This window comes from Oncorhynchus masou, unplaced genomic scaffold, assembly GCF_036934945.1.
Source record: "Oncorhynchus masou masou isolate Uvic2021 unplaced genomic scaffold, UVic_Omas_1.1 unplaced_scaffold_634, whole genome shotgun sequence".
In the NCBI taxonomy this organism is placed as follows: Eukaryota; Metazoa; Chordata; class Actinopteri; order Salmoniformes; family Salmonidae; genus Oncorhynchus; species Oncorhynchus masou.
Window position 1 is genome coordinate 289,195 of NW_027012770.1, and position 11,958 is coordinate 301,152.

Genomic DNA, 11,958 nt, shown 5'->3' on the forward strand with positions numbered 1-11,958 from the left:
AGCTACTTCCTGTCTATTAACATCCCAGGTGATCTTATCCCAGACCAGTGTTCAGGTAGGGTCAGAGATGTTTAATACAAGCTACTTCCTGTCTATTAACATCCCAGGTGATCTGATCCCAGACCAGTGTTCAGGTAGGGTTAGAGATGTTTAATACAAGCTACTTCCTGTCTATTAACATCCCAGGTGATCTGATCCCAGACCAGTGTTCAGGTCGGGTCAGAGATGTTTAATACAAGCTACTTCCTGTCTATTAACATCCCAGGTGATCTGATCCCAGACCAGTGTTCAGGTAGGGTCAGAGATGTTTAATACAAGCTACTTCCTGTCTATTAACATCCCAGGTGATCTGATCCCAGACCAGTGTCCAGGTAGGGTCAGAGATGTTTAATACAAGCTACTTCCTGTCTAATTAACTGATCTAGGGCTGCAGTTTCAACTGATCGCAATGCAGATCTCTTCTCCTCTCTCTTCTGTCCTGCGTCCCAAATTCAGAAACGAGCACATTTTGTTTGCTCTACATTTGGCTTGCTAATTCAACCCGTCCGAGAGGAGGAGGAGAGATGCAGAGCAGAGAGGTGGCTTTAATATGCCTCACAGGCCGTGTGTGTGTGTGTGTGTGTGTGTGTGTGTGTGTGTGTGTGTGTGTGTGTGTGTGTGTGTGTGTGTGTGTGTGGTTTCTGTGCCTCACAGGTCCTTCTCCCTCCTTCCTCACCACTCGTCATTAGCATTCTAAATACATACAAGGCTTTGTCATCACATTCCCCTCACAACTCATTTCAACTCAAATTATGCATTTTATAATTATGCGTTATACCGTGTCTCCTTGTTCAACTACTACATTACCTCCTGTCTAAGTTCAGCCAGGAGAGAACTACACAGACAGGTAGTTCAGCCAGGAGAGAACTACACAGACAGGTAGTTCAGCCAGGAGAGAACTACACAGACAGGTAGTTCAGCCAGGAGAGAACTACACAGACAGGTAGTTCAGCCAGGAGAGAACTACACAGACAGGTAGTTCAGCCAGGAGAGAACTACACAGACAGGTAGTTCAGCCAGGAGAGAACTACACAGACAGGTAGTTCAGCCAGGAGAGAACTACACAGACAGGTAGTTCAGCCAGGAGAGAACTACACAGACAGGTAGTTCAGCCAGGAGAGAACTACACAGACAGGTAGTTCAGCCAGGAGAGAACTACACAGACAGGTAGTTCAGCCAGGAGAGAACTACACAGACAGGTAGTTCAGCCAGGAGAGAACTACACAGACAGGTAGTTCAGCCAGGAGAGAACTACACAGACAGGTAGTTCAGCCAGGAGAGAACTACACAGACAGGTAGTTCAGCCAGGAGAGAACTACACAGACAGGTAGTTCAGCCAGGAGAGAACTACACAGACAGGTAGTTCAGCCAGGAGAGAACTACACAGACAGGTAGTTCAGCCAGGAGAGAACTACACAGACAGGTAGTTCAGCCAGGAGAGAACTACACAGACAGGTCGTTCAACCAGGAGAGAACTACACAGACAGGTAGTTCAGCCAGGAGAGAACTACACAGACAGTAGTTCAGCCAGGAGAGAACTACTCAGACAGGTAGTTCAGCCAGGACAGAACGACACAGACAGGTAGTTCAGCCAGGATAGACCTACACAGACAGGTAGTTCAGCCAGGATAGACCTACACAGACAGGTAGTTCAGCCAGGACAGAACGACACAGACAGGTAGTTCAGCCAGGATAGACCTACACAGACAGGTAGTTCAGCCAGGACAGAACGACACAGACAGGTAGTTCAGCCAGGATAGACCTACACAGACAGGTAGTTCAGCCAGGAATCAGGAGAGAACTACACAGACAGGTAGTTCAGCCAGGAGCGAACTACACAGACAGGTAGTTCAGCCAGGAGCGAACTACACAGACATGTAGTTCAGCCAGGAGAGAACTACACAGACAGGTAGTTCAGCCAGGATAGAACTACACAGACAGGTAGTTCAGCCAGGAGAGAACTACACAGACAGGTAGTTCAGCCAGGAGAGAACTACACAGACAGGTAGTTCAGGCAGGACAGAATGACACAGACAGGTAGTTCAGCCAGGAGAGACCTACACAGACAGGTAGTTCAGCCAGGAGAGAACTACACAGAGAGGTAGTTCAGCCAGGAGAGACCTACACAGACAGGTAGTTCAGCCAGGAGAGAACTACACAGACAGGTAGTTCAGCCAGGAGAGAACTACACAGACAGGTAGTTCAGCCAGGAATCAGGAGAGAACTACACAGACAGGTAGTTCAGCCAGGGGAGAACTACACAGACAGGTAGTTCAGCCAGGAGAGAACTACACAAACAGGTAGTTCAGCCAGGAGAGAACTACACAGACAGGTCGTTCAGCCAGGAGAGAACTACACAGACAGGTAGTTCAGCCAGGAGAGAACTACACAGACAGGTAGTTCAGCCAGGAGAGAACTACACAGACAGGTAGTTCAGCCAGGAATCAGGAGAGAACTACACAGACAGGTTGTTCAGCCAGGATAGAACTACACAGACAGGTAGTTCAGCCAGGAATCAGGAGAGAACTACACAGACAGGTAGTTCAGCCAGGACAGAACGACACAGACAGGTAGTTCAGCCAGGACAGAACTACACAGACAGGTAGTTCAGCCAGGAGAGAACTACACAGACAGGTCGTTCAACCAGGAGAGAACTACACAGACAGGTAGTTCAGCCAGGAGAGAACTACACAGACAGGTAGTTCAGCCAGGAGAGAACTACACAGACAGGTAGTTCAGCCAGGAGAGAACTACACAGACAGTAGTTCAGCCAGGAGAGAACTACTCAGACAGGTACTTCAACCAGGACAGAACGACACAGACAGGTAGTTCAGCCAGGATAGACCTACACAGACAGGTAGTTCAGCCAGGATAGACCTACACAGACAGGTAGTTCAGCCAGGACAGAACGACACAGACAGGTAGTTCAGCCAGGATAGACCTACACAGACAGGTAGTTCAGCCAGGACAGAATGACACAGACAGGTAGTTCAGCCAGGATAGACCTACACAGACAGGTAGTTCAGCCAGGAATCAGGAGAGAACTACACAGACAGGTAGTTCAGCCAGGAGAGAACTACACAGACAGGCCGTTCAGCCAGGAGAGAACTACACAGACAGGTAGTTCAGCCAGGAGAGAACTACACAGACAGGTAGTTCAGCCAGGAGAGAACTACACAGACAGGTAGTTCAGCCAGGAGAGAACTACACAGACAGGTAGTTCAGCCAGGACAGAACTACACAGACAGGTAGTTCAGCCAGGAATCAGGAGAGAACTACACAGACAGGTAGTTCAGCCAGGAGAGAACTACACAGACAGGTAGTTCAGCCAGGAGAGAACTACACAGACAGGTAGTTCAGCCAGGAGAGAACTACACAGACAGGTAGTTCAGCCAGGAGAGAACTACACAGACAGGTAGTTCAGCCAGGAGAGAACTACACAGACAGGTAGTTCAGCCAGGATAGAACTACACAGACAGGTAGTTCAGCCAGGATAGAACTACACAGACAGGTAGATCAGCCAGGAATCAGGAGAGAACTACACAGACAGTTCAGCCAGGATAGAACTACACAGACAGGTAGTTCAGCCAGGAGAGAACTACACAGACAGGTAGTTCAGCCAGGACAGAACTACACAGACAGGCCGTTCAGCCAGGAATCAGGAGAGAACTACACAGACAGGTAGTTCAGCCAGGAGAGAACTACACAGACAGGTAGTTCAGCCAGGAGAGAACTACACAGACAGGTAGTTCAGCCAGGAGAGAACTACACAGACAGGTAGTTCAGCCAGGAGAGAACTACACAGACAGGTAGTTCAGCCAGGAATCAGGAGAGAACTACACAGACAGGTAGTTCAGCCAGGAATCAGGAGATAACTACACAGACAGGTAGTTCAGCCAGGAGAGAACTACACAGACAGGTAGTTCAGCCAGGAGAGAACTACACAGACAGGTAGTTCAGCCAGGAGAGAACTACACAGACAGGTAGTTCAGCCAGGAGAGAACTACACAGACAGGTCGTTCAGCAACTGCATTGTGAAACATTGAATCATAAGATAATACAATTGCAATTCATGTGATAGGTCTATAGATAGTTTGAATTATATGATTGGCCTACGGCCTGTCTCCATTGGCCTATGGCCTTTCTCCGTTGGCCTATGGCCTTTCTCCGTTGGCCTATGGCCTTTCTCCATTGGCCTATGGCCTGTCTCCGTTGCTGGTCAACTACAGATGCCACCAGGTCATTTCATTTAAAACAGCAGAGGTCATCATGAGACACTGACGAAACACTCATACAGAATGGTCTTTGCATCGCGGCAACACAGATATTTAATTAAGCTAATACTGCCTCTGGTTTAGTCCTCGATATTTCACAGTCATCTCTGGCTAGCCAACTCACAGCCACAGCCAGAATCATGCTAGCTTTCATCAGTTGCCCTGTTGTGTTACAGATTTACAACCTACTGCTCTTTGTGGACGAACACGGACAAACACCGGGAGAGAGTGTAAGACTTTTATATCACTAATGAGTAAAAGAAAAATTCAATGAGAATTTGTTCCAAGCATGTTCAAAGAAGAGCAACTTACTCAAGTAGGCTGCAGAACCATGGACAGCTACTGTCAGTGTCTGGTGTTGGACCTGACTCCTCTCCCAGTCTCCCCACTAAAGCCAGTGTCTGGTGTAGGACCTGACTCCTCTCCCAGTCTCCCCACTAAAGCCAGTGTCTGGTGTAGGACCTGACTCCTCTCCCAGTCTCCCCACTAAAGCCAGTGTCTGGTGTAGGACCTCTCCTCTCCCAGTCTCCCCACTAAAGCCAGTGTCTGGTGTAGGACCTCTCCTCTCCCAGTCTCCCCACTAAAGCCAGTGTCTGGTGTAGGACCTCTCCTCTCCCAGTCTCCCCACTAAAGCCAGTGTCTGGTGTAGGACCTCTCCTCTCCCAGTCTCCCCACTAAAGTCAGTGTCTGGTGTTGGACCTGACTCCTCTCCCAGTCTCCCCACTAAAGCCAGTGTCTGGTGTAGGACCTCTCCTCTCCCAGTCTCCCCACTAAAGCCAGTGTCTGGTGTAGGACCTCTCCTCTCCCAGTCTCCCCACTAAAGCCAGTGTCAGGTGTAGGACCTCTCCTCTCCCAGTCTCCACACTAAAGCCAGTGTCTGGTGTAGGACCTCTCCTCTCCCAGTCTCCCCACTAAAGCCAGTGTCTGGTGTAGGACCTCTCATAGTCTCCCCACTAAAGCCAGTGTCAGGTGTAGGACCTCTCCTCTACCAGTCTCCCCACTAAAGCCAGTGTCAGGTGTAGGGCCTCTCCTCTCCCAGTCTCCCCACTAAAGCCAGTGTCTGGTGTAGGACCTCTCCTCTCCCAGTCTCCCCACTAAAGCCAGTGTCAGGTGTAGGACCTCTCCTCTCCCAGTCTCCCCACTAAAGCCAGTGTCTGGTGTAGGACCTCTCCTCTCCCAGTCTCCCCACTAAAGCCAGTGTCTGGTGTAGGACCTCTCCTCTCCCAGTCTCCCCACTAAAGTCAGTGTCTGGTGTAGGACCTCTCCTCTCCCAGTCTCCCCACTAAAGCCAGTGTCTGGTGTAGGACCTCTCCTCTCCCAGTCTCCCCACTAAAGCCAGTGTCTGGTGTAGGGCCTCTCCTCTCCCAGTCTCCCCACTAAAGTCAGTGTCTGGTGTAGGGCCTCTCCTCTCCCAGTCTCCCCACTAAAGCCAGTGTCTGGTGTAGGACCTCTCCCAGTCTCCCCACTAAAGCCAGTGTCTGGTGTAGGGCCTCTCCTCTCCCAGTCTCCCCACTAAAGCCAGTGTCAGGTGTAGGACCTCTCCTCTACCAGTCTCCCCACTAAAGCCAGTGTCAGGTGTAGGACCTCTCCTCTACCAGTCTCCCCACTAAAGCCAGTGTCTGGTGTAGGGCCTCTCCTCTCCCAGTCTCCCCACTAAAGCCAGTGTCTGGTGTAGGACCTCTCCTCTACCAGTCTCCCCACTAAAGCCAGTGTCAGGTGTAGGACCTCTCCTCTACCAGTCTCCCCACTAAAGCCAGTGTCTGGTGTAGGACCTCTCCTCTCCCAGTCTCCCCACTAAAGCCAGTGTCTGGTGTAGGACCTCTCCTCTCCCAGTAGGCTCTCCTCAGTCATAGATCAAACACACTTTAACATCACCATTCTCTGTTCTGTGGCCCGAGAAGCTAAAGCCTCGTATGGTTTTATTACCGTCAAGTCCCATCGCGATCTGATAGGCCGTCCCACTCCAATCACATGTCTAGTGATTGGTGGACGTTTCAATGGAGCATGAAGCAGATCTACTGTGTCTGTAGAACCAACACTCAGCAGTCCCCACCGTGAGTACAGAGCAGCACGGCTTGACTGACAGCATCTAGCTCATAGATACCCCAGAAAGCACGCGAAGAAAATAAATAAATACAACAGGTGAAAGTAGCATAATAAATTACAACTTTGCTCAGCGGATAAAAGCAGCATTTCATACGCACGCGCACACGTTCCACGAATGATCATCTGATAACTGACCACATGAATCAAACTGAATATGGGTTTGTGTGTCTATGCTGATGAAAAGGAAAACTAGACTATCAGTAGCAAGATTGTTCGGCTTCCCAATTCATCCAGTCAAATGTTGATGCTCCGGTTTGCGCGCATTGTAACAGTCCTCATAATAGACACGAGTCATCTCAGATCGGCGAAGTCTACAGCGTGGATGCCAACCCCCCTTTCACTAGGAAGATGCAGTGAACTCTTGTTTTCTGTGTTCCTGTACATAAATAGTGAATGTGTAATTCGGTCAACCGGGCGGGTTGATGTAAGAAATATATATAATAATAAATACTGTCAGGCGTCAGGACCCAAGGAGGAGGACAGCTCCCAAATCGCCGCGGACGCGCTGACAGACCGCTAATGAAAACACAACATGTACCGTTCTGTGAACCGTCTATTCAATGCATCAGGTTGATTCGATAGATCGATGTATGGAGTCATTTGGACAACGGAGGAGAAATGACACAGTAACTTCATAGATGTTGTCTAGTCTGGCACTTCAATATTTGACATTGGCTAAAATAATGCAGGGGGGTTAAGGGGCCATTTTCAGACCTTAATTTCAATAGGCTTGTGAAGAGTTGAGTGAGCGAGCTAATGCAGAAAACTACACATTTGCGTTTATTTTCACTCATTCTAAAATGTTAGATCCAAAAATAATATCTAGACTGCACTCAACCAGGACTTCATTGGCTTATGAAAGTAAACCACATAATAGTTCAAATTAAGTCTTGTAAAAAAAAATATTAAAAAATGAAATATGTGCCATCTTTCACTATTCAGGCATCCAACGTGTCATAATAGGTGTGTAACCAAGATGCCCAGTTGTGTGAATCAAACGGGTCCCGTCTAATTTAACTCACCGGGGGCAGATGAAGCTCCAACCGACGGTCTTCTTACCCGGAGACAGCAGGAAGCCTCCAGTAGCCCAACACCAAAATAACCAGACTTGATTCCACTAATATGGTGGTCCTCCTTTTAATCCACTTTTAAATGTAAGGCTATTTGGTAGAAGAACAAAACAAAATGTCACTCATTACGTGATACCTTCTGTGTTGCGTAAAACGGAGAGGAGAGATTCCAAAAGAGGCAAATTGTTTGACTCAGTTTGTGATACTGTGTATCTCAAGGTAATGCTCAGTGTTGAATCCACTTCCCAGGGACGCAGCTTTTATTCCGTTAGCAGCACAAGCTAATGGCAAGTAGCACCAGTGGCAACCCAAAGACACACGGGCCCTGCTTTTTCAAACAGCCGATAATGTCTTTTAATCTTGTTTTTTTTTAAAGAGTCCGAAAACCCGTTCCCGCTGCGATCAACAAATTCCTTCCATTGGGGAGTCTTTTGGATCGCAGCACACACACACACACCGCTCTTTCAATAGCAGCCGTGTGTGTTTCGTGCTACTGTGAGGAGCAGCTGCCAGCCACAGACCAAAGCAACAAGAAATGCGGCATCCGAGACAGCAAGGGAAGAAAAAAAATCGACATGAAACGTCCCCCCTTTTTTCTCAAACTCAGAGATCAATGTCAATATCCATTATATCCCGGTAAAAGCGTATATCCTCACTAAACGATTGAGGTATGACCCGCCAGGACGGTCGTTCCAGCGGCAGTGATTGTGTTCACACTTTCACGGAGGCCGTCCTCGATACACAACACTCCTTTTCTTCCCAGCCTCCTCCGGTTGTGACAAGCATGTCGCGGCCAATCCACGAGCGCGCATCCCGGACCCCCTCCTTCCTCTGACCGGAGCGCTCCCGGTAAAACATGGCCGGTATAAACTCCATGGATTGGAGTCAGTAAAGTAGACAATGGAACAGTGTGCACCGTGCAGCTAATACACCCATAGAGACAGTTGATAGGCTACTATTAGGGGCCAGATGATGTTTGTGTGTATATATATATATTAGGTTACTATTATAAGACAATAGTAATATAACCTTTGGTGTTATTATGCATTGGTCTACACTTATACAGTAACCACTATCTCCAGCCCTCATCCAATCAGACAGCCACTTACCAGGCCTCATCCAATCAGACAGCAGCTTCCCAGGCCTTATACAGTAACCACTATCTCCAGCCCTCATCCAATCAGACAGCCACTATCAGACAGCCACTATCTCCAGCCCTCATCCAATCAGACAGCCACTATCTCCAGCCCTCATCCAATCAGACAGCCACTATCTCCAGCCCTCATCCAATCAGACAGCCACTATCTCCAGCCCTCATCCAATCAGACAGCCACTATCTCCAGCCCTCATCCAATCAGACAGCAGCTTCCCAGGCCTCATCCAATCAGACAGCCACTATCAGACAGCCACTTCCCAGCCCTCATCCAATCAGACAGCCACTTCCTCCAGCCCTCATCCAATCAGACAGCCATTTCCTCCAGCCCTCATCCAATCAGACAGCCACTATCAGACAGCCACTTCCCAGCCCTCATCCAATCAGACAGCCACTTCCTCCAGCCCTCATCTAATCAGACAGCCACTTCCTCCAGCCTTTATCCAATCAGACAGCCACTTCCTCCAGCCCTCATCCAATCAGACAGCCACTTCCTCCAGCCCTCATCCAATCAGACAGCCACTTCCTCCAGCCTTTATCCAATCAGACAGCCACTATCTCCAGCCCTCATCCAATCAGACAACCACTTCCTCCAGCCCTCATCCAATCAGACAGCCACTACCTCCAGCCCTCATCCAATCAGACAGCCACTTCCCAGCCCTCATCCAATCAGACAGCCACTTCCTCCAGCCCTCATCCAATCAGACAGCCACTACCTCCAGCCCTCATCCAATCAGACAGCCACTACCTCCAGCCCTCATCCAATCAGACAGCCACTACCTCCAGCCCTCATCCAATCAGACAGCCACTATCTCCAGCCCTCATCCAATTAGACAGCCACTATCTCCAGCCCTCATCCAATTAGACAGCCACTATCTCCAGCCCTCATCCAATTAGACAGCCACTACCTCCAGCCCTCATCCAATCAGACAGCCACTTCCTCCAGCCCTCATCCAATTAGACAGCCACTTCCCAGCCCTCATCCAATCAGACAGCCACTACCTCCAGCCCTCATCCAATCAGACAGCCACTTCCTCCAGCCCTCATCCAATCAGACAGCCACTACCTCCAGTCCTCATCCAATCAGACAGCCACTACCTCCAGTCCTCATCCAATCAGACAGCCACTTCCTCCAGTCCTCATCCAATCAGACAGCCACTTCCTCCAGCCTTTATCCAATCAGACAGCCACTATCTCCAGCCCTCATCCAATCAGACAACCACTTCCTCCAGCCCTCATCCAATCAGACAGCCACTACCTCCAGCCCTCATCCAATCAGACAGCCACTACCTCCAGCCCTCATCCAATCAGACAGCCACTATCTCCAGCCCTCATCCAATTAGACAGCCACTATCTCCAGCCCTCATCCAATTAGACAGCCACTATCTCCAGCCCTCATCCAATTAGACAGCCACTACCTCCAGCCCTCATCCAATCAGACAGCCACTTCCTCCAGCCCTCATCCAATTAGACAGCCACTTCCCAGCCCTCATCCAATCAGACAGCCACTACCTCCAGCCCTCATCCAATCAGACAGCCACTTCCCAGGCCTCATCCAATCAGACAGCCACTACCTCCAGTCCTCATCCAATCAGACAGCCACTTCCTCCAGCCCTCATCCAATCAGACAGCCACTTCCCAAGCCTGTTGGGAACACACTGGTGATGCGTCATGTTGTGCTGCTCATACACTGGAGACCATCAACAACGAGAAAAGTAAAACTTATGAAACATGTATTTTTTTGTATATTTTGCAGAATGAGAAAATCCACATGTCAAAATTGTGTTCTTTTTTTTTTTTGGGGGGGGGGGACAAGAAATGATGGATTGCATCCAGTGATTTCACCCTCTCAGCAGAATAGATAGTGACCCCAGAGTGGGAACTCTATACATAACCATGGAGTCTAGAGAGATCGTCGAGGAGGAAGATTCATCACCGGTGTCCTAAATGAAGTGGATACAGGATAGAAATGGACGGTTTGTGTGGAAAGGGAGAAATTGCTGCGGACTGTATTGTGTTGTAGCAGTGTAGCCTGTATGAAAACTGTATGGAACTCAATCAGGGTAGGAATTCAAAATGCCAAGAGTGTTCATCAATAGCCACTACCTCCAGCCCTCATCCAATCAGACAGCCACTTCCTCCAGCCCTCATCCAATTAGACAGCCACTTCCCAGGCCTCATTTCCTCTCTGAGCTGATGTTGCAGGAACATACACCCCCCCCTCCTATCTGCACCCCTGGCTGACAGGGGAACAGGACAGAACGGTCTCCTATCTGCACCACCGGCTGACAGGGGAACAGGACAGAACGGTCTCCTATCTGCACCACCGGCTGACAGGGGAACAGGACAGAACGGTCTCCTATCTGCACCGCCGGCTGACTGGGGAACAGGACAGAACGGTCTCCTATCTGCACCGCCGGCTGACAGGGGAACAGGACAGAACGGTCTCCTATCTGCACCGCCGGCTGACTGGGGAACAGGACAGAACGGTCTCCTATCTGCACCGCCGGCTGACTGGGGAACAGGACAGAATGGTCTCCTATCTGCACAGCAGGAAGACAGGGGAACAGGACAGAACGGTCTCCTATCTGCACCGCCGGCTGACAGGGGAACAGGACAGAACGGTCTCCTATCTGCACCGCCGGCTGACTGGGGAACAGGACAGAATGGTCTCCTATCTGCACAGCAGGAAGACAGGGGAACAGGACAGAACAGTCTCCTACCTGCACCGCCGGCTGACTGGGGAACAGGACAGAACGGTCTCCTATCTGCACCACCGGCTGACTGGGGAACAGGACAGAACGGTCTCCTATCTGCACCGCCGGCTGACAGGGGAACAGGACAGAACGGTCTCCTATCTGCACCGCTGGCTGACTGGGGAACAGGACAGAACAGTCTCCTATCTGCACCGCTGGCTGACAGGGGAACAGGACAGAACGGTCTCCTATCTGCACCGCTGGCTGACTGGGGAACAGGACAGAACAGTCTCCTACCTGCACCGCCGGCTGACTGGGGAACAGGACAGAACGGTCTCCTATCTGCACCGCCGGCTGACAGGGGAACAGGACAGAACGGTCTCCTATCTGCACCGCTGGCTGACTGGGGAACAGGACAGAACAGTCTCCTACCTGCACCGCCGGCTGACTGGGGAACAGGACAGAACAGTCTCCGGCTGACTGGGGAACAGGACAGAACGGTCTCCTATCTGCACCGCCGGCTGACTGGGGAACAGGACAGAACGGTCTCCTATCTGCACCCCTGGCTGACTGGGGAACAGGACAGAACGGTCTCCTATCTGCACCCCTGGCTGACTGGG

The 11,958-nt window shown here is 50.2% G+C and overlaps 1 pseudogene; it reads right to left on the reverse strand.

Moving 5' to 3' along the window:
- Positions 1-8,238, reverse strand: part of LOC135536564 (xylosyl- and glucuronyltransferase LARGE1-like) — a 240,568-nt pseudogene extending 232,330 nt beyond the window's left edge.
- Positions 8,239-11,958: the final 3,720 nt, after the last annotated feature.